Consider the following 24,237-nt stretch of genomic DNA (forward strand, 5'->3'; position numbering starts at 1 on the left):
TATATAAACAAACTCAAAACAAAAACCGCATGATCATCTCGTTAGATGTGGAGAAAGCATTTGACAAAATCCAACACACATTAATGATAAAAGTCTTGGAAAGATAAGAAATTCGAGGTACCTAAACATAATAAAAGCAATCTACAAAAAAAACTGTAGCCAACATCAAAGTAAATAATGAGAAGCCAGAAGCAATCCCACTAAAATCAGGGGCTAGACCAGGCTGCCCATTTTCTCCCTACCTATTCAATATAGTACTTTAAGTCCTAGCCAGAGCAAGTCGACAACAAAAGGACATCAAGAGGATACAAATTGGAAAGGAAGAAGTCAAAATATCACTATTTGCAGATTATATGATAGTGTATATAAGTGGCCCTAAAAATTCAATCAGAGAACTCCTAAACCTGATAAAGAGCTTCAGTGCAGTAGCTGGATATAAAATTAACTCAAACAAGTCAATGGCCTTTCTCTACACAAAGAATAAACAGGCTGAGAAAGAAATTAGGGAAACAACATCCTTCACAATAGTCACAAATAATATAAAATACCTTGGTGTGACTCTAACTAAGGAAGTTAAAGATCTCTATGATAANAACTTCAAGTCTCTGAAGAAAGAAATCAAAGAAGATCTCAGAAGATGGAAAGCTCTCCCATGTTCATGGATTGGGAGGATCAATATAGTAAAAATGGCTATCTTGCCAAAAGCAATCTACAGATTCACTGCAATCCCCATCAAAATTCCAACTCATTTCTTCACTGAGTTAGAAAGGGCAACTTGCAAATTCATCTGGAATAACAAAAAACCTAGGATAGCAAAAACTCTTATCCATGATAAAAGAACCTCTGGTGGGATCACCATGCCTGACATCAAGCTGTACTACAGAGTAATTGTGATAAAAACTGCATGGTACTTGTATAGCGACAGACAAGTAGACTAATGTAATAGAACTGAAGATCCAGAAATGAACCCACACACCTATGGTGACTTGATCTTTGACAAGGGAGCTAAAACCATCCAGTGGAAAAAAGAGAGCATTTTCAACAAATGGTGCTGGCACAACAGGCAGTTATCATGTAGAAGAATGTGAATTGATCCATTCTTATATCCTTGTACTAAGGTCAAGTCTAAGTAGATCAAGGAACTCCACATAAAACCAGAGACACTGGAAATTATAGAGTAGAAAGTGGGGAAAAGCCTAGAAGATATGGGCACAGCAGAAAAATTCCTGAATAGAACAGCAATGGCTTGTGCTGTAAGATTCAGAATCAACAAATGGGACCTCATAAAATGCAAAGCTTCTATAAGGCAAATGACACTGTCAATAAGACAAAAAAGCCACCAACAGATTGGGAAAGGATCTTTACCAATCCTAAATCAGATAGGGGACTTATATCTAATATATATAGAGAACTCAAGAAGATGGACTCTAGAAAATTAAATAACCCCATTAAAAAATGGGGCTCGGAGCTAAACAAAGAATTCTCACCTGAGGAATACTGAATGGCTGAGAAGCACCTGAAAAATGTTCAACATCTTTAATCATCAAAGAAATGCAAATCAAAACTACCTTGAGATTCTACCTCATACCAGTCAGAATGGCTAAGATCAAAAATTCAGGTGACAGCAGATGCTGGTGAGGATGTGGAGAAAGAGGAACACTCCTCCATTGTTGGTGTTATTGCAAGTTTATACAACCACTCTGGAAATCAGTCTGGTGGTTCCTCAAAAAATTGGACATAGTACTACCGGAGGATCCTGCAATACCTCTCCTGGGCATATATCCAGAAGATGTTCCAACTGGTAATAAGGGCACATGCTCCACTATGTTCATAGCAGCCTTATTTATAATAGCCAGAAGTTGGAAAGAACCCAATGTCCCTCAACAGTTGAATGGATAGAAAATGTGGTACATTTACACAATGAAGTAATACTCAACTATTAAAGATAATGAATTCATGAAATTCCTAGGCAAATGGATGGATCTGAAGGGTATCATCCTGAGTGAGGTATCCCAATTACAAAAGAACTCACATGATATGTCCTCACTGATAAGTGGATATTAGCCCAGAAACTTAGAATAGCCAAGATACAACTTGCAAAACATATGAGACTCAAGAAGAACGAAGACCAAAGTGTGGACACTTTGCCCCTTCTTAGAATTGGGAACAAAACAGCTATGGAAGGAGTTACAGAGACAAAGTTTGGAGCTGAGATGAAAGGATGGACCATGTAGATACTGCTGCACCCTGGGATCCATCCCATAATCAGCCTCCAAATGCAGACACCATTACATATCCCAGCAAGATTTTTCTGAAAGGACCCTGATATAGCTGTCTCTTGTGAGGCTATGCCAGTGCCTGGCAAACACAGAAGTGGATGCTCATAGTCAGCTATTGAATGGAACACAGGGTCCCCAATGGAGGAACTAGAGAAAGTACCCAAAGATCTAAAAGGGTCTGTAACCCCTTTAGATGGAACAACAATATGAACTAACCAGTAACCCCAGAGCTCATGTCTCTAGCTGCTTATGTAGCAGAAGATTGCCTAGTTGGTGGCCATAATTGGGAAGAGAGGCTCCTTGGTCTTGCAAACTTTATATGCCCCAGTACAGGGGAACAGAAGGGCCAAGAAGTAGGAGTGAGTGGGTAGGGGAGTGGGGGGTGAGGGAGGATACGGGGGACTTTCTGGATAGCATTTGAAATGTAAATGAAGAAAATACCTAATAAAAAATTGGAAAAAAAAGGATCTGGTTGTAGGCAAGCCAGTAGGACATTTTCTTCATTTGGAATTGATGGAATAGGGCACTGTAAGTAATGCCATCCCTGTTCTGGTAGTCCTGGGTTTTATTAGAAAGTAGGCTGAAAAAGCCATGGTGAGTAAGCCAGTGATGAATACTCTTCTGTGAACCCTGTCTCCAGATTCCTGGCCTGTCTGAGTTCCTGTCCTGACTTGCTTTGATGATAAACAGTGGTATGAAAGTGTAACGCAAAGAAATCTTTTCCTCCCAAGTTGCTTTGGTCATGGCGTTTTATCACAGCAATGCTAAGCCTATCTAGGACTAGAGGCAAAAGAAAGAAAATAGTAAAGGAGAAAACAGGGTTAAAAAGGAAAGAATGTTAATCTGAAAGTGGATCAAGAGTAGCTTTCTCCATTTTGTAAAACTGTGAGCCATGCTCACTTTATTAAATGAATTTACCTGTACTTCCAAATTTTGGATATGTATTTACTTCAGAAAAAAGAAAATGAATAGGCATTAATAAATTTTCACTAATGTCCAAATAAATTTCAATTTAGTGTTATGTATTTAAAGCTCTAAATTAATCAGCTCTTTGGGTGAGTTTCAAGTTTGATGAAAGTAACTGAAACATATTATTGATATTAAATAAAAGAGCCCATCCCTTTCTTCTAACAATGAATACATAAAACTATTAAATTATAACTTTAATCTCATGAATAGTGAGAGAAACAAAAATTTGAAATCAGTGCTGTCTTATTTTATATACTAGATTGACTATGATTTAAAATTTGAGCGAAGTCTGTTGGGAAAGGTGTGAGGTAATTACCACTTATGAATTACTAACTGATGAAGTTATTATTCACTGCCTAAAACATAGATAACTGTTTCATTAAGTGCATGGAACTCCTACCACACATAAGGAAAATATAAAGAAAGTAATCATTGTGACCTTTGTCATAGTGTGAAACTGTCACACTCTCCAACTGTCTAATAGAAGGAGAAACTGAAAAGCAAAATTCTGTGTTTGTTCAAAGGCATGCCTAGTATCCACAAGGGAGGCTTGTTAAATGAATAAGGTAAAATTCCCAACCAAGGGCACTTCATGTAAATTACACAAAATCTAAAGTGCTTATACTAAGTAATATTTCAATAATATTTACATAATTAAAAACAATTAAAAGGTCAGTTATCTCTGAGGCAAAGGGAAAAGGATTGTAACTGAAATATGAGTCAAAAGAAAAAATGGCTAAGAAATACTCAGAGTGCTCACTATCTGTAATTATTTGAGAAATACAAATTAAAGCTACTTTGAAAATTCATCATGCACCCACCAGAATGTCTAAGAATGACTGCAATAACCTTCTTTTTCCTGGGCTGGTTCCACTCCCTGTTAGCAACTTTCCTCAGTAGATAGCCCAGGGCTCTCTGCTGTTGGGAGCTATTAAGACAACACAATTGTCCTGATCTCTGAATTNGGCCNCCCCCCCCCCCCCAAAGAAAAGGAGGTCAAAAGCAGGCCACCGAGAACAACCACAGATTGTTCCAGCCCTAAGTCAGCGCAGGATGTCCTGACCACAAGATGTACCCTGATACCACCAAGTTCCTGCTTCCTACTTCCCAGTGTAGTCGCCAAAAGAAAAATTTCTGCTGCCCCATCCCTCCTGCTGAGAAGTGCTTCCTCCTTTGCTTGTGCATTTAAGCCTTGAGCCTTGCTGAATACAGTGAAACCTTGATGCTAATCAGACTGCTTCTGCGTGTTGTTCATTGCACTTGGTTCTCGTCTCTCCCTTCCCCCATTTGGTTCTTAGGAGAAGGTCCCCTCGAGACCCTCGAATAACTGGACCTGCTAGATGGGTCACTCTGGCATCTCAAACATCTTGGGGTCCCCATGTAACATCAATGTCACAACTTCTTGTTACAATGTCCGATATCCACATATGATCTTCTGGACTCCTCTCAATTCTCCAGCCCTCTGTAGCACTCTAAGCTCAGGTTGATTCTCTCCCCTGCGCTCCTGCTTTTCGTGGGGATAATCTCATGATACTGGCATCTCCAATATGCTGGGGTTTTCTGCTGCAACTAAGCTTCACCAAAAGCCTCTCATAGGCTTTCTTCATGGTGCCAAGCCTCAGCTTCTTTGTATGACCCCTTCAGTCCTGGACTGTCAACTGCAACTGATGCTGCACGTTGACCAATGGTCTTCCATAGTGCCAAACCCCAGCTGTTTTTCATGATCCCTTCATGCCTTCAAAACCAGTACCACCTGGCTGACTTTTACACATTACAAAGTACAGCTGCAGCACGAGGTACAACCTTGGGTATCTCTGGAATACAGCTTCTCTGTGCTCTCAGAAAATAGTTCTCAGAAGATTTCACCTCAGTGATGCTGGTCTCTTCTTAATCGCCACTAATTTCTTAGCTCCAATTAACTAGCTTCAATTGTCCCAGTAGTCTCCTTCTTCTCTTGACTCTAAAGCCAGAGCCAAGTGACCAAAGTTACTGAGTTCTTCTGCTTGCTGGAGCTAGAACATGGTTCCCTTGTATTATCACCAGCTTTCTGTTTTCCAACTCCTTCACTGCCTAAGCTTGGTTGTCCTGGAACTTACTTCTCCAGACTGATTTTGAACCCCAAGATCAGCATATTTGTCTTCTGTGCATGGAGATTAAAAACATGGTCCACCATACCTGGATTTAAGTTTTTCTCTATTAGGAACTTGCTCTATTCCAGGCTCGCCTCAGAGATCTGCTAGCCTTTGCCTCCTGAAATTAAAGTTTGTACTACCATGCCTAGACCTAAATTGAGCTGGGTGGGATCTTGCACCAAGGTCACCACTCCCTTAACTCAATTTAATGTCCTTGTACACACTTCCTGGTGCCCCTTTAATACTCAAACCATATATTTTCCATTTTTCCTTTCTAAGCTTGCAACACTCGTTCAAAACACTCTTCATAAGAGTGAACTTTAGTAACCATACAACAGGCTGTTTGGAGACTTCTTTTTTTGTTTTTCCCCCTTCAATACCTTATTTATTTATTTATTTAAGTTTTTCTATTTTTTCCTTTCTTTGGTTAGATATTTTCTTTATTTACATTTCAAATGCTATCCCGAAAGTTCCCTATACCCTCCTCCCGTCCTGCTCCCCTACCCACCCACTCCTACTTCTTGGCCCTGACATTACCCTGTAGTAGGGCATATAAAGTTTGCAAGATCAAGGAGCCCCTCTTCCCAATGATGGCCGACTAGGCCATCTTCTGCTACATATGCAGCTAGAGACAGGAGCTCTGGGGGTACTGGTTAGTTCATATTGTTTCAACAGAGGAATGGATACAGAGAATATAGTACATAAAAACAATGGAGTACTACTCAGCTATTAAAAACAATGAATTTATGAAATTCTTGGGCAAATGGATATATCTGGAGGATATCATCCTGAGTGAGGTAACCCAATCACAAAAGAAGTCAACTGATATGCACTAACTGATAAGTGGATATTGAAAGATCTTGACAGAATGTAAAAGGTCACAGAAGCCCTGAAATTGGCAAGATAGATGTCAGTGTTAGCAGAACTAGCTTCACTGATTTAGAAAAATAGAGGTGCACAATTCTCTGGCCACTCCTTGAACCTGTGTGTCTGCCAATGTTCTGACCAGGTGTGTGCCCATTGCTGCACCTTCATTAGACTCTTTCCTTGTACCCCTCCCATACCCATTTCTTGAGAATAGACATTGTTTAGATCTGGAAATCCCCTACTCCCCCTCTCTCCTTTCTCCCCTGAGGGCCTATAAAAACTGGGACTTCTTTCCCCTCGAGGTCGACTCCTCTACCCCTGCGTGGGATATGAGTGGTCCCCAGAGCTCTGGCTTTCCCCAAATAAAGCCACATGTGGTTTGCAACAAGCTCGGTCTATCGTGAGTTCTTGGGTGTCCGCTATTGTCCTGAGGCCTGGTCCTCTCAGAGTCTTTCAATATTAGCCCAGAAACTTAGAATACCCAAGATACAATTTGCAAAGCACAAGAAAATCAAGTAGAACGAAGACCAAAGTGTGGATACTTCATTCCTCCTTAGAATAGGGAACAAAACACCCATGGAAGGAGTTACAGAGACCAAGTTTGGAGCTAAGACGAAAGGATGGACCATCGAGGGACTACCCCACCCGGGGATCCATCCCATAATCAGCCACCAAACCCAGACACTATTGCATATGCCAGCAAGATTTTGCTGAAAGGAGACTTCTTTTTTTTTACAGCAATTAATCTACATCTCTTCACCTTAGCCTCAGGCAGACGTTTTGGACAATGGCAAAAGCAACCACCTTCTTGCCTGAAATACCTCAAAAAAGCAGTCTCTATGCCACATATTGAAATTCTTTTTCACTGAAACCTCTTGGGCAAAATTGGCACAGTTCAAATCACTCTCAGCAAGAGGCCTTCCATACCCCTACTAGGTACTAGCTAGGGGAAGACTGTCTTCCAGGCAGCTAGGATAGGGATATTAAAGCCCACATTCACAGTGACACACCTACTCCAACAAGAATATACCTCCTCATAGTGCCACTCCCTGGGCCAAGCATATACAAACCATCACACACCACTCCACCACATCTTGGCATATGCTCAAAGGATGTGACACCTACTACATAGCTTCTCAAACAAGGTCATTGCTGTTCTATTCTTTTGAGATCTCTGTTAGATTTTACACCCCGGTTCTTTTAATTGGACTGTTTGTTTATCTAATATTCTTTTTTTTAACGTTTTGTTTATTTTACACATAAATCCTCAGCCAGAGGCATAGTTAGAAACGTTTTGTTATGTTTTGTTTTGTTTTCCAATTCCATAGGCTTACTCCTCACTTCCCTGATTGTTTCCTTTGCTGCACAAAAGCTTTTTAGTTGATGGGGCATGAGGCCCCATCAGTCAATTGTTGGTCTTGTTTCAGCACTACTGTTCAGAAAGTCATTGTTTATGCTTATAAGTTGAAGTATACACCCTACTATTTCTTATAATGGATGCAGACTATCTGATCAAGTGTTGAAAGGTGCAATTTAGGAAAAAACATTCATTAGAAGTTTCTAACAATTAAAAACTATGGAACTAAAATTGCAATCAATCTGTGCATGAATGTGGTAGAAAGTGAACAACCACTTTTTTTTTCTCATTCATATCTTAAAACTTCACTTCAAGAGTACGCACTGAGCTACTTGACCAGCTATGTCATACCTGATCATAAATACAATGAAAGGGTTTTGCATCTAGGAGTATTTACATATTCTGGAACCTATCAAATGTTTTAAGCCAACTTATTACTGACTTTTATAACTCACAGATAAATAATTGCTTTGTAAATGATAGACAATAGATAGATGATAATCATATGATAGATTGATAAAAGATGATATATTAATATAACTGATAAATAAATGATAAGTAATGGATACATGACAATAGATATAGATAGTTAGACAAATAGGTTGATGATAGACAGATGGATAACAGATGGTGCATAGATTTTATACTTAATGCTTTTGTAATAAAAGTGATAGATATTATGATAATGCTCCAAGTCTTTCATCCTTGCTTTGATGACAGAAAACTTTTACCAAATGAATTCAGTGTTTTGAAAATTTAAAAATCAATTTCACATGAATTATTACATTATTTTCCAAAGTTTCTAATAAATTATTAGTATACATTTGATACTGTTGCTACCCTTTAAAACGATAAGTTAGTTAACTTGTCTGAGCACATACCTAGGAAGGTGATAGAAAAAAATAAAACTCTACTTTGAGTGTTAACTGTTTCTTTCTGCTTCTCTTGCTAGTTATCAAAGCACCTTCTGTGTTTATAGCTTACTCTGGAATATTTGACAGTAAAATTCATGGGTTTAACCTCATTAACTTGATGTTGTAACTATAGTATTAAACCAAGAAACAAGTATGATTTTACATTGAAGTCTTTTTACAAAATATAAATGGTCCTTAAATACTTTCTTCTGCTTCCAAACTTAAGTCAGAACACAAGACTTCTAAAATAGTAACAGGAATGGAAAACTTACTTTGTTTCTCATTTACTACTTGTTAGATTGCCTAGAATATTCTCAGAAAGTCATATTTTCCTAGGAACTCCAGAGTATCGAGTAAATTGCAGTTAAGATATTATAAAGAACATTTATATAGACAATATAATTTCTACTTAATTTGAAATAGATTATTTTTAAAGTTTCTTGTCTTGTAGCTTCCTGTAATCCCTGAGTGCTTGGTACTGATCTACTGACTTCAAGCATACAAATATTTTGACTTGTGTAAATGTCTTAAATATAGAAGCAAGCCTGTTACTTTTTCTAATACATCAACCCTTACCGAGCTTTTATTCTATGTTAGAAATAAGAACAAACGTGAGAACATGAGAATGTGTTATGACAGCACAGTACCCAATATTTCCATGTTAATGACTTTCCTAAAATTATCAATCAGCTACAAAGTGTTTCTAAAGGAACTGCAAAGGAAACATCCCTGCATACTCATCAACCCTATACAACCACAAACTCAAACAAACACCCTCCAGTAAACAAATCATTTAAATTAACCAAAACGAACACATTGATCTGCTCCTCTAGCCAAATATTGAGTAACACATACAAAAAATGCAACTGAATCGAAACTCTTTGCCTTAAATTAGCTAATAAACCAGGAAGAAGAGAACATAGGTAATCAAATGACCCAAACATATTAAAGGGGTCTTTATCTTTGCTCTTAAAGATAAAGTTGCCATCATATCTTCATTCAACCCAGTTGCCTGAAAGTATTCAAGCTCCCAAAAGATATGGATGAAGAAGTGACTTATGCACATCAGTGGGAAAACTTGAGGAAAGTTTGATAGAAACATAAATTATTGGATGACTTCTACACTTCATATTAGCTCTTATAAAAGACTAAACCGGCTGGGCGTGGTGGCACGCGCCTTTAATCCCAGCACTTGGGAGGTAGAGGCAGGGGGATTTCTGAGTTCGAGGCCAACCTGGTCTACAAAGTGAGTTCCAGGTCAGCCAGGGCTATGCAGAGAAACCCTGTCTCAGAAAAACCAAAACAAACAAAACAACAACAACAACAAAAAGACTAAACCTCACATGACAGCACCAAAGACTGAAGAAATGAAGAAGGAGAAATGAGAGGAGATTAATCAATGTGCACAGTGTTTGAATTAGAAAGGAAAATAATCTTGATTTTCTACTGCCCAGTGGCATGTGTGTTTAATTTCTTAAACAGAAAGAAAAAACTACAGGCAACCAAAGAGTGCTGAGAGCGGGAGAAGTAGTGTTCCTGCAGAAAAGACTACAACTAGATATACAATACCAAATAATCCGCCCTTAAACATATACGTGTACAAGTAACATTATGTAGACCGAGAATGATCTATTTGCATACTTATGAATAGATACATTATATTCATTTTATTTGTAAGTTATATCATGCAGAAATTATCAATCAGAAGACTAGATGGCCCTTAGATGAAATATTTGAAAACAACATCAGACTCTGAGAAATTTCATATATTTGATATGCTGCCATAGAGTGTGTAGGTTGAAATTACTCACCCTTAAATCTAAAATCTAAGTGTTTCACAAACTCAAAATATGTTGCAAAATATTTTTGTGTCTTGCAGATGCTTGAAAAACTTCAGATTTTTGAATCAATCATTGGTTATAAATACTTAGTCATATCCAGATGTGGCATCCAGCCTGATTAGAGATCTATACTGAACAAAAACAAAAATTAATGACCTGTAGCCAGATGTGGTGGCTCATACCTTTAACTCCAGTATTCGGAGTCAGAGAAAAGTAGATTAGCTTGGTCTAGTAGCAAGTTCCAGAACAGGCAGGGTTACACACCACACACACACACACACACACACACANAGAGAGAGAGAGAGAGAGAGAGAGAGAGAGAGAGAGAGAGAGAGAGAGAGAAGTTTAAATTAGCCTAGTTTGGAGAATAGCCTCAGTTTTGAATGGCTTCCCAAACAGAATAGATAGTCATATAGAATCATAAGAGAAACATTGCATAGAGTAATATATGAACAGAAGTTATGGATCACTGCTGGTCAGAAAAAAACCTGAAAAATGTGTACTGCATATGTGAGTTTTCTATTAGTGTCAACATAGGGAACATCCCTATATAGATAAATATTCCCAAATGTCGTAACATTGCTCATTTGGGGACCACACATTTGACTCAATCAAAAATCAGCTCTTATTCCTTGGCCATCTTTATTTTTGTTGTTGTTTTTTGTTTGTTTGCTTGTTTGTTTTTGTTTTATTTTTGTTTTCTTATTAGATATTTTCTTTATTTACATTTCAAATGTTATCCCGTTTCCTAGTTTCCCCTCTGAAAATCCCCTATACATTCCCCCTCCCTCTGCTCCCCAACCCACCCACTCCCACATCTTGGCCCTGGCATTCCCCTATAATGAAGCAAAGAACCTTCACAGGACCAAAGGCCTCTCCTCCCATTGATGACTTACTGTTGGCCATCTTTATAATGCTATCTGACATTCCTATTTTATCTATTTTATTCCTTACTTAAGAGGTGCTGGAGCTGAAGAGATGACCTAGTAGTTAAGGGCACTTGCCGCATTTACAGAGGACCTGAGTTCAGTTCACTGAACCTATATGGTAGTCCACAATTGCCCGTATCTCTAGTTCCAGTAGATGCTTCACCCTCTTATGGCCTCCATAGGCACCAAACACTCAAGTGGTGCACATACATACATTTAAGTACATCCACTTAAAATAGAAATAAAATGATTTTCAGTGCCTCTAGTTTTATGTGGAGTTCCTTNATCCACTTGGATTTGACCTTGGTACAAGGAGATAGGAATGGATCAATTCGCATTCTTCTACATGATAACCGCCAGTTGTGCCAGCACCATTTGTTGAAAATCACTACTTCTTGGGATTTATGTTTGTCTATGGGATAGCAACAAGTTCAATGCATGCAGGGATTCCATAATTACTTGCACATTAGGGTTTGTGGCATTTTAAAAGGTATTTATTTATTTTTAAATATTTAGTGTGTGTTTTGCCTGAATGTTTGTACATGTACCATTTACATGCAGGAGTTCATGGAAGTCAGAAAAGTCATTAATTCCCATGAAACTGGAGTAACAGAGTCACTATGTTAGAAACGCATGTCCTCTGTACGCGTTTTAACTACTGAGCAATATCTCTAGCCCTGAGGTTTGCAGGTTTTAAACATTATTACCAACAGAAGAACTAACTCTTGCTACACGAAACAGAAAGAAGCACTAAAATACCACATTTTTAAAAGCTAAAGTCTGCATCTAGCCAGTTTTCTAGTTGGGTACATTGGTATGACTAGGTAAATGCAACTAAAGAATTAGCCAGTTATTGTTTAGGAAACACTATCAAATTTCTCTTAGATACTATGGTTCACAGCATTATCATTCAGATAGAATTGCTGCCATCTGTACAAGACTAGCTGTGTCTGTGTCTCCATGTAAAAGATCTATACAACTGGGCTGGCTGACTGTGTACATTCCCTCAAAAAGAAAAAAAAAAGAAGAAGAAGAAGAAGAAGGAAGGTGAAGGTCATTAGCCACTTACATGAGCATTCAGCTACTCCATTCTACCAGCTATATGCAATTCTGCTCTAATTGCATACGGTCTCTGTATCTGAAGGCTGGGACTAAAACATAGGCTGTGGAGACTGGGAGAAAGAGACTGCATTTACGAAGCTATGAGGAAGCCAACATCCATGCTGGGTGAACACTCCATAGTTGGCTGCTTTAGCATGCTTTGTAAGTAATCCCAATAAACTCAGTTGATTACCCAGGGGATCTTTGGAGGACTGAACCATGGTTTTTTATTGGGACCTTAGAACAAGTGGGAGTAGGTGTTATCTTGTTTCCACTCAACATTACTCCCTATGAAAAATTCTCAGAACACACTATTATCCCTGATTAAGGCTGCAAAATGAAGCATTAAATTAATAACACCCGCTTGATCCTTAACTCTCAACTAGTAAATTTACCCATAGATGTTTTAGTTTCTAGGAGGTATATATATATATATATATATATACACAACTTTTAAAGCAATCATTGTAGAATAGTTTTGTTAGTTGTCTTTAGCAATCTGTTAGTATCAAGATAAATTTAGTTAAATTTGAATATTTTTCTACCCTCTGTGCTTTTATCATATGATAATATACAAATTGAGAAGATCTTAAAAGTCTTTTATAGCCTGTATCAAGTCTAAACTCACGTATACATGCATATTCATATTTGACATTTGGAATTTAAACTTAGAAATCTGGATTTTTCCTGAATAGTCATGGCTGGAGCTGGAAGGTAGGACTTTGAATGCAGGATGTGAACAGATGTATATTAAAAGGCAATATATTCTTAGGATGGTTACTAAGCTTCAGTAGTTTTTCTTAAACAAATACTTTCTAATTTGCTGAATCCTTTAGTCAATCTTTCAGAGTCCAGAAAATGTTGGTGTTGGTAATTTTGCAATTTCATTACTACTTTTCATGGAAACTATTTGCTAAGCTCCATAATTAACCATTCTTGAAGGTTTCCCAAAACTCTTCTATGTTTAAAGTCTTTATATAATATCTCCTTACTAATATACAAGTAACATCAATATTCATTTACATACATCTTTATTAAAATGTACACTGTTGTTGCCATACCTGCTTGTTCTTCTTGTTCTACCTTTAGGACACTTGACTCACTTTCTCCATTATATTTATGCAATTCCTTTTCAGAATGTATAATTTTACACTCTAGCTCATAAAAAGGTAGGAAGATCTATATCACCAATTGCCATATTATTCCTCAGGAAACATCTCTCATTCTACAAGTGATCTGTCATAAAAACTGAGTTCAAGCAGAAGAACAAGTGGACTCCCCCTGCGTCTCCCATAGAATCACAAACAAGGAAAATCTTGCACCAATAGCAAAAAAAAAAAAAAAACCTAGAGAAATTGGGATCCAGAGGTAGCAGATTTCTGAGTTCAAGGTCAGCCTGGTCTAAAGAGTGAGTTCCAGGACAGCCAGGGATACACACAGGGAAACCCAGTCTCGAAAAACAAACAAACAAAACAAAACAAAAACAAACAAACAAAAAAACCTAGAGGATTTGTTTATTGATCCAGGAACGTATTATAAAGTGAATTAAATAAAGTGCAAAGACAGATTTCTCTTCACAACATCAGTACACTAAGTATACCAGCTCATAGGTATCAAGCCCCAATTCAAGCTACATGGTTAGAAACTTAGACTAAGAAAGATACTGACATAGGAGCTGGGCAAAAATTGGATAAAAAGCTGAGATTCAGCCAGGTATGATGGCGCATGCCTCTAATCCCAGCACTCGGGAGGCAGAGGCAGGTGGATTTCTGAGTTCAAGGCCAGCCTGGTCTACAAAGTGAGTTCCAGGACAGCCAGAGCTATACAGAGAAACCCAGTCTCGGGGAAAAAAAAAAAAAAAAAAAAAGCTGAGGTTGAAACTGTACCCACATTAACTCTCAAAGACTCTTAAACAAACTGTTCACGGAAGGTGAATTTAGGTAAAGTAGCAAGGCCTTTGAGGAAGAATAACAAGACTTGGATCTTATAGTCAAAGATCATTCCTAAAAAACTGAAGCAAATAGGCCAATACAAAATGGTTTTAAAATAAACACCTATGTAAAGTAATCTATGAAGTTATCAACTCCATAGGAGAACAGAAAAATTACAAACAAGAAAAATTACATGTGTAAAGTGCCCAAAAACCTTTGTAAAGTAATTGAGGAAAAAAAAAAAAAAGGTTAGCTGTGAATCAACCGTGTGTGAGATATTGTTGAAAGAAGCACTATTAAGCTGAAATAAATTTCATACATAGAAAGATGCTACACATGTAGCAGAGGATGACTTTGTCTGACATCAATAAAAGGGGAGTTCTTCGGTCCTGTGGAGATATGATGCCCCAACATAGGACAATGCTGGAGCAGTGGGGGAGGGTTGGTAAGAGGATGGGGGGAAGCACCCTCATAGAGTCAAAGGGAAAGGGGGAGAGGGCAGATATAGGATGGGGGTTTAGGGAGGGATAAACAGGAAGTGGGATATCACTTGAGATGTAAACAAATGGAATCATTAATTAAAAACAAAAACTTCAAATTTCTCTCTCAAACCAAGCATAATAGATAAACAGACTAAAAACTTAATAATGTCAGTGACCATTGTACTTTACTTAGTTATTTTTAGAAATAATGAATTGATAGGCAACAGTGACATGAAAAACATTAGTGAAAACTACTTGATTGCACTGAATTATATTATTTAGAATAGGTAGTGAACATAAACAAAGAGCATAGCACACATGTATGAAGGTATCATAATATAACATGATTTTATACAATGAACATATTTTAACATTTAAAAGGTTATATTGTTCAGAGAAGATAAAGTATAATTTAAAAGCAAGATTAATTTACTCTGGGTTAGAAACTTAATCCAAATTAATATAGTTGCAAATTGCACAGGACATAAGGGAGGTAACTATTATAGCAAGCCTGGCCACCCACAGGAATTATTAACTCAAATGCTGGTAAGGATCAGCTTGGCAGCCTTAATGTATGTACTGGACAGTGTTTAAGACAACGGGAAGTAGCTAGGCTATAGTAAATGAGAAAGTGCATAGCCAGTAACATGACCAAATACATCACTTCCTATGTCAACTGACACAGTTTCTTTGTTTCTCTTGGAGAATTCTTCTAGCCTAATTTTAAGGAAAGGATACATTTAGACATTCTTTAATGAACAGTTTCCAAATGAGCCAATGCCACTCCCTCTGCACCTCTTGTTCTGACGGAAAGATCTACTTAGGTGCCCTTGAGTCCCTTCGTTATAAATATAATTTCAGTGTTTGGTCTTAATATAGTATTTTAATCCTTACAGGATTCAGCTGCCATTTCTCAGGTACGCAAGCCAGGCCTTTGTAGGAGACATTCTCAGAACTGACATACATGTCTCTTGCCATATGGCTTGCACATGGGTTTTCTGCATGCGTGGTTAATTCAAGGGCATGAGAAAACATGCAAGTTCTATTGGGCATGAAAATTTAGATGTTGCTTTGAAATGTTGACCTTAAGATGTTTAACACCTGCAGGATATGACAACATCTCACAAAATCTTTATTGTAAATACTGCTGGGAACAGTCATTTATGAAAGAAGGGGAGGGAGCTCATTATTCATATAAAAAGAAGTCACAAGGAGGTAAATTATTAGCATAAAGCAAGTTATCACTAAGGACTTTGAACAATTCTTTAGGTGCTTCTCAGCCATTCAAGATTCCTCAGTTGTGAATTTTCGGTTTACTTCTATACCCCATTTTTTGATGGGGTTATTTGGATTTTTGGTGATCAACTTCTTGATTTCTTTATATATTTTGAATATTAGCCCTCTATCAGATGTGGGGTTAGTGAAGAAATTTTTCCTAATCTGTAGGTTTCCTATTTGTCTTATTGAATATGTCCTTTGCCTTACAGAAGCTTTCCAGTTTCATGAGGTACCATTTATCAATTCTTTATCTTAGAGTAGGAGCCATTTCACCTCACACCAATCAGAATGGCTAAGATCAAAAGCTCAAGTGACAGCACATGTTGGAGAGGATGTGGAGAAAGAGGAACACTTCTACGTTACTAGTGGGATTACAAACTAGTACAACCAATCTGGAAATCAATCTGGAGGTTCCTCAGAAAATTGGAGATAGATCTACCTGAAGACCCAACTATACCACTCTTGAGAATATACGCAAAAGATGCCCCACCATGCCACAGGGTCACATTTTCCACTATGCTCATAGTGGCCTTATTTGTGATAGCCAGAAGCTGGAAACAACCTAGATGTCCCAAGACAGAAGACTGGATACAGAAAATGTGGTTCATTTACACAATGGAATACTACTTAGCTACTAAGAATGAGGAAATCCACTTATCAGTGAGTTATGCACTCACTGATAAGCAGATTTTAGCCCAGAAACTTAGAATATCCAAGATAAAATTTGCAAAGCACATGAAACTCAAGAAAAAGGAAGACCAAAGTGTGGATACTTCACTCCTTCTTAGAATGAGGAAAAAAAATACCTATGGAAAGAGTTACAGAGACAAAGTTCGGAGCTGAGAAGGAAGGACCATCCAGAGACTGCCCCACCTGGGATCCATCCCATATACAACCACCAAACCCAGACACTATTGCATATGCCAGCAAGATTTTGCTGACAGGACCCTGATATAGCTCTCTCTTGTGAGGCTATGCCAATGCCTGGCAAATACAGAAGCAGGTGCTCACAGTCATCTATTGGATGGGCCCCTAATGAAAGGAGCTAGAGAAAGTACCCAAGGAGCTATAGGGGTAGGCAACCCTATAGGATATGAACTAACATATAACTAACCCAACAATATGAACTAACCAGTAGCCCCCAGAGCTAGTGTCTCTAGCTGCAAATGTAGCAGAGGATAGCCTAAGCAGCCATCAATGGGAGGAGAGGCCCTTGATCTTGCGAAGATCATATGCCCCAGTACAGGGGAAAGCCAGGGCCAGGAAGCAGGAGTAGGTGGGTTGGAGAGCAGGGTAGGGTGGAGGGTATAGGGGGTTTGGAGGATAGCATATGAAATGTAAATGAAGAAAATAGCTAATAAAAACATTTTTAAAAAGTGAATGATGAAATTATGAATTTTGCAGGCAAATGGCTGGAACTACAAAATTCATCATGAGTGAGGTAACTCAAACCCAAAAGGATGTGCACGGTATGTACTCACTAATAAGTACATATTAGTTAAAAAAAAATACAGAATACACAAGATACAGTCCACAGAACTCAAAAAGCTCAACAAACTGAAGAGCCCAAGTGAGGATGCCTCAGTCCCACTTGGGAGGGAAAAGAAAGCAATCACAAGTGGGGAAGGAGGGAGGGACCTAGGAGGGAAAATGGACATGGGGGGAGGGGGAAGAGTGGAGAGCAGAGTGGAGCCTGATCTGGTATTGGGTGAGGGAAAAGAACTGAGGGCCAGCAAAAAGAATGGAAACAGGCAGCCTCAGGAAGTAGGAGGTTGGGGGGACCCTCCAGAATGTACTAGAGACCTGGAAGGTAAGAGACTCCCAGGACTCAAAGGGAGGGACCTTAGATGAAATGCCTGACAATAGGGAGAGGGAACTTATAGAGCCCACTTACATCATGAAGACAGGGCATCAAGTGAGGGATGGGATTGTCATCCCACAGTCACATCTTTGACCCATAATTGTTCCTGTCTGAAAGAATTACATGGATGGAAATGGAGAGGAGCCGGAGGAAAAGAAGGTCTAGAACAGGCCCAAAGTGGGATCCAGCTCAAGGGGAGGTCCCAAGGCCTGACACTATTACTGAGGCTATGGAGCACTCACAAAAAGGGACCTAAAATAACTGCAGTCTGGGGAGACCCAACAAGCAGCTGAAAGAGTCAGATGCAGATATTTGCACCCAACCAATGGACAGAAGCAGCAGACCCCTGTTGTTGAATCAGGGAAGGCTGAGAGAAGCTGAGGAGAAGGGCGATTCTGTAAGAGGACCAGTGGTCTTGGTTAATCTGGATCCCCGAGATCTCTTAAACACTGGACCACCAAACAGACAGCATACATCAGCTGGTATGAGTTCCCAACACAGTAGAGGACTTCCGGGTCTGTTTTCATTCAGAGATGAGGCACCTAACCCTCAAGAGACTGTAGGTCCCAGGGAGTTTAGAGGTCAGGTGGGGTAGGGTGTGAGGGCATCCACGTGGAGACAGAGAGGATGGGGAGGAGGTGTGAGATGTGGAGCAGTCAGAGGGTGGATTAATGGTGGGGCAGGGAATGGAATATGAAGTGTAAAAAATTAATTAAAAAAGCACAGGGAAAAAAAAAAAAAGAAATGTTATCTAGTCCAGGGTGGTATTTTCTCAAAGTAGACAAGATAGTTAATATAATTAAAAATTTCATCATCTTACAACATACTCAGAATAAAAAAAAAGAGAATGAATAACAAAACATTCCAAATCAGTCTTGTGCCAAAGAAATAAATATGTTTTAACTACTGTGTTTTTCCCCCTTACCATTATAGTAAAATTTACATGATCCTGGGCTTATACATGTGATGGTTTGTCATTCAACTATCAACCTTTAACTTGAAAAGTCCTGTGTAAGGAAAAATATTTGCCTATAAGTAAAGAAAAGCCTGTGAAAGTTTAGTCATAACTATAATTTTGATAAGTATTACCTGAGTTATGTGAAACTATTTTGGTCCCTCAAGCCTCTGTTTACTCATCTGTAAAATGGGCTCAAAAATACTCACCTCACAGTTTACTCTATGTATAAAGTACCCTAATAGAAACTGATATGATATATAAATTATGAGATACTGTCTATAAGATAAATTAGAGAGAAGCTACATCAACTAGGAGCTTAATCTTAATCCTTCCAATTGTGTGCTGCATTTCTCAAACAAAAAAATTTAGTAGTTCTAGTTGTGGTGGAGATGTGGACATTATGATAGCCTATGACAACCCTCTACTTTAAATTCTGTGCATTAGATCATTGTTTAAACAGAAACAGGAAATGTGATGGCCAAAACAGAACGGAATTGATAAAGATCAAATTTCAACAGTAACAACTAAATGTGATTAGTGATTTCTTAGACAGTAATTTTGTACAAAAGAAACTTGCAAACTTGCAAACATACAAGAGAGGCTACATGATTCTCCCACCATTTTCAGCCTCTTTTATAAGGTAGTAAATTAAAAATTAAAATAAAATGATTCAGGAATGTTGAATAACTCACAACACAGAATACGAATGATGAACAAATCTGAGAAGACAAGGAAGATTTTCCACTTTTGAGTTCATAAACTTTTAATGCAATTAGATAATAGCATGGGTAAATTTTTCAATATATTTATTTGCTATGGGTAAAATAATATTTAAATTGTTCATATGTGTTTGTGCATAATTGTGTATGTCTTCACGTCTATGTCAAGACTAATTTGAAATATTATTGTGTAGTACTCAAACTTTCAATTCACCCTTCAAGAAAAGTATTAACAAATTTAGTTACAATAAGATTCTCAGTTTTATGATATTCGTAAGGTGTGACTTGTAATGTGTGGTGTGAAAGTCAGAGAAACAAGAAAAGAACTCTGATTCATTTAAAAGGAGAGGACTACACAAAGACATCAGGACCCTGACATGCGAGTTCCTGCTTCTCCATCTGGAGCATCAGGTACAGACTGCAAATGCACCATAATATTCTTACACTGTGGCTCTATATGGCCTTGCAGTCGTTTTTAATATAATTATCTAGATAGCTATTGGTTTCTTGATACTGTTGCATAGCACGAAAGTGAATTTGTCACAAATGTCTAAAATAGCAACTTTCACATGTTACTATGCATCAGAACCTCTTAAAATGTTTCTTTAAAAATTAACAGTGCCCTGCCCTAGTCCTGACTCATTTATTGTGGGTAGAAACCAAACCCCTATTTATTTTCTAATGGTTCCTAGTGTTCTAGCTTGAACACAATTGAAAAATGAAGGTTAAGATTATGAATGGTTATCACTATGTTCAAAGGATACAAATTAAAAAATAAATTGACATGGACCTTTCCTATATAATTTAAAGATACAATTGAAAAATAAATTAATGTAAATTTCATTCAAGTAGTTGACATGCCATCAAAATACGTATTTTGATTAATGGAGATTTCAAAGTGGAGACAATAACTTTTCCTTTTCATCAAATGTTTAGGGATATATCTATACAGCTAATAGAGTATCAGGAAGAAAGAAAAATAAAGATGAGGTGGACTCTATTAGTCAGAGAGACATGGAAAGTACAAACACTACTTTCTTAAGAAACTTTGGAGTAATATTTTAAGTATGAAATATATATCTTCTTCCTTCCTGCCCATATCCGTTTCTTGTGAGTGGAAATTTATTTTATTAAAACAATCACTTTTTACATTGTATAAAATTCTCTAAAGTATCTATAAAAGTTAAACAAAATAATATTTAAAAGCCTTAACATAGTCCTTTGACTAACAGTCTCACACACACATACACACATGCACATATGCCATAGACTGTGGACTGAGGCTAGCAACATTGGCATTCTATCCCTACTCTTAATCTGAAAAAGAGAAAATTATTAGGAAAGAGTTTTGTGCAAGATCGAAATGACAAGGTGTCTTCAGGACATTCAATGTTATTTGGTGAAACTACAGTGAAATTGCCAGTTTCCACTGACATTCTTTAGCAATTTGGTAGTTAAAGCCTTTAGGTTACAAATGAGAAATTTCTCATTTCAAACATCTGTGGATATTTAACTTTACGGGAAAATTGGCAAAATTATCCTAAAGGATAAAAGACACTTGAGAGTGATATCAGCCATCCATCATCTCAGTCATTCCAGCAGAGAAACAGACTCAGAAAATTGGCACCATGCTGGACTCCTGCCTCCTCGCCCTTGCCAAACTGCTTTGCTTTCTTTCAAGGGCCCCATGCAGTGTTTGCATGGTGAAAATTGTTCACATAAGCACTCACAGGGACTGACGGGTGGTCAGTGAAAAGCATGAAAAATGCTTCCAAGTGGCCTTGCACCAAACATGTCACTCTGATAGAGAACGTGACAGTGAGACAAGCTGCAATGGGCAAGTAGGAACCAAAAGAAGAAAAGAGAGATTGAGATTGAGAGAGAGAGAGAGAGAGAGAGAGAGAGAGAGAGAGAGAGAGAGAGAGAGAGAGAGAGAGAGAGAGAGAGAGAGAGAGAGAGAGAGAGAGAGAGAGAGAGAATGAGAATAGAGGGAAAATATAGCAGTTGAAGATGAACTGTCAGCTTGTCAGCTTGTCAGTACCAAGCTTCCATTTCTATGTCATTCACCACTGTGCCACTTTAAGGGTCGATGCTCGTTCATTCTTTTAATATGAAACAGGTTTTTTAAATTCGATGAAAATCACCTCTGATCAAACAGTGAGTAAGCCATAGTAAACAATTTTCTTATATACTTTTTATGCTACAACTTGATATTAAAACTAACATTCTCCAAAGATTTGGAGCTCCTGGAGGATTTCAAGGAGATCCAGAAGGCATACATATGTATATACATATATGCATATATGAAATATACCTATGCCATGTGTTTTCCTTATGAAGACATAGCAGATATGCAGATGTTACATGAAAAGGCTACTAAAGTCTCATTTCCACTTATGTGCTGGTGTGAAAGTGTGAGTTTAAATATTTTTGATTTACTTCAATCAAACTAATAACTTTCAGTAGGTTAAACACAAAAATAGCTGATAAACGGTTGTTGTTGTTTTTTTAATTTTCACAGGCAACAGAAAGATTTATGGAAGTGTAAATCAATGAGTTTGTTATTGCTATGTTCTTTTTAAAGTTTAGATTTTATATAAAATTATTTTTGTTATACAAACAAACTGGGTTTATTAGTGTTTTATTCAAATACTGTTTTGAAGAAGTATGTTTAAAGATCTCAGCTTTAACTTTTAGGTCAGTAGTCAAAAAGTAAATAAAGCCCACATAAACTAATTCTTTTGGAGGTCCCTAATAATTATAAGGTTTTCTAAGAACAAATGCCTAGATAACTTCTGTTTAAACCATCTATCAATGCTATTAATTAGAGGTGACACACTTTGCATCATTTGTGAGTTTTTTCTTTCTTGCAAAGCTGATTGTAGACTAGCACTGACCCATTGGTTTCCAATATCATTATTTAATTAAAGCAGCCTAGGGTTTGTTTAGAAATGGCTGGTTCTATGACTTTGCCAGTAAATATCCAGGATGATTCAGGAGGATATTGCAAAGCTGGACAGCAAGATAAAGCTAAAGCAATGCACAGCAAAGAAACTACAGACAAACAGTAATGGTAGCATGCCAGAGAACTGTGAAGCCATCTGACAGGACCTCAGTGACTAGAGTTAGCACAGTCTAAGCAACAAAACTTTAAAAATTAGTACCGGATCATGACTCACAAGAACATTAACATCTATTAGTCTAAATAAACAGACAAGAACAGTTGCTGAAATGGCTCTGCAGTAGAGACACTTGGGTGAATGCCTGGCCACCTCAATTTTATTCTTATCTCCCACAAGACTCACTATGTCACATGCACACCTTCACACACAAGACACATGTACATGCACACACACACACACACATGCAGACTTAAAACAAATGAAAAATGAGCAACTCTCTGGCTTATAATTTGAATGATATATTTAGATACTTCATGCACAAGGAGTTACATAACACCCACCCCATACATACATCATAACTGTAAACTTGTATTCACAAAGCATAGATACAAACAAGGAAAACCAAACACTTTCCAGTAGAGAATTGTTTCAAAAATGATCTTATGACAGTGCTATGTAACATGCACATGATCAGATGGAAGCATAATATCCCTGTGCAAACATGATCTCTTGGTGGTCCTATGTAACATTTATATGATTGGATTAAAGCACACTTTACCCCTCTGGTCTTTCTACCAGAATCTCCTAACCTACGGTTAATTCAGCAGACATGTCTCAATAAAGCAGTACTCTTCAAAATGTTTAACAAGTGATGTACTCTTAATAATCAAAGAAAAAGAGACTATCAGCTTCTTGGGGGAAGGACATAAGAAAGGTTGGAGAGAGGGTAACTGGGACTGGCTAGAATGGATGGAGGGAATTTGATGTGATTTTAAATGGTCATTTCTGAAAATGTAAAAAAATTAGTATGTTTTACTTATGTATTTAGGAGTATACATATATGTGTGTGTGTTTGTGCTTGTGTGTGTGTTTAACAACAATCAAGGAGGAAATGGTCAAGTGTCATAAATTTGAAAAAGAGCAAAAAGATGTTGAGAGGAAGGAAAAGGGAATAATATATTTTTATTACTATCTCAAAAATAATTTGAAAAGATGTATTTTAAGTGATCAGAAACAATGTAGCAGAAAAGAGATACCTAAGGAGGTATGACAACAAAATGTACCATGAAACCCTAGATGAGACACTGGACCAAGAAAAGACTTGAATGAGGTCAGTATATCCATATTGGTTCTCTGATATGTCAAACATACCATATTGATCTACAGAGTTATTCAAAGGGAAACTAAGTTGATACAAGGTTGGTGAGTATGTATCATTAGCATGGCTTTAAGGTGTTTTGCAGATATAAATCTGTACTAATAGTTAAAGGTTTACTTTCCAAAGATTAACCTTTTGTCTAAGTTCTAAAGTGAATATATAGGAAAAGATTTAGTCAGGGTTTCTATTCCTGCACAAACTTCATGACCAAGAAGCAAGTTGGGGAGGAAAGGGTTTATTCAGCTTACACTTCCATACTGCTGTTCATCACCAAGGAAGTCAGGACTGGAACTCAAGCAGGTCAGGAAGCAGGAGCTGATGTAGAGGCCATGGAGGGA

Source organism: Mus caroli, chromosome 17 (assembly GCF_900094665.2).
Source record: "Mus caroli chromosome 17, CAROLI_EIJ_v1.1, whole genome shotgun sequence".
NCBI lineage: Eukaryota > Metazoa > Chordata > Mammalia > Rodentia > Muridae > Mus > Mus caroli.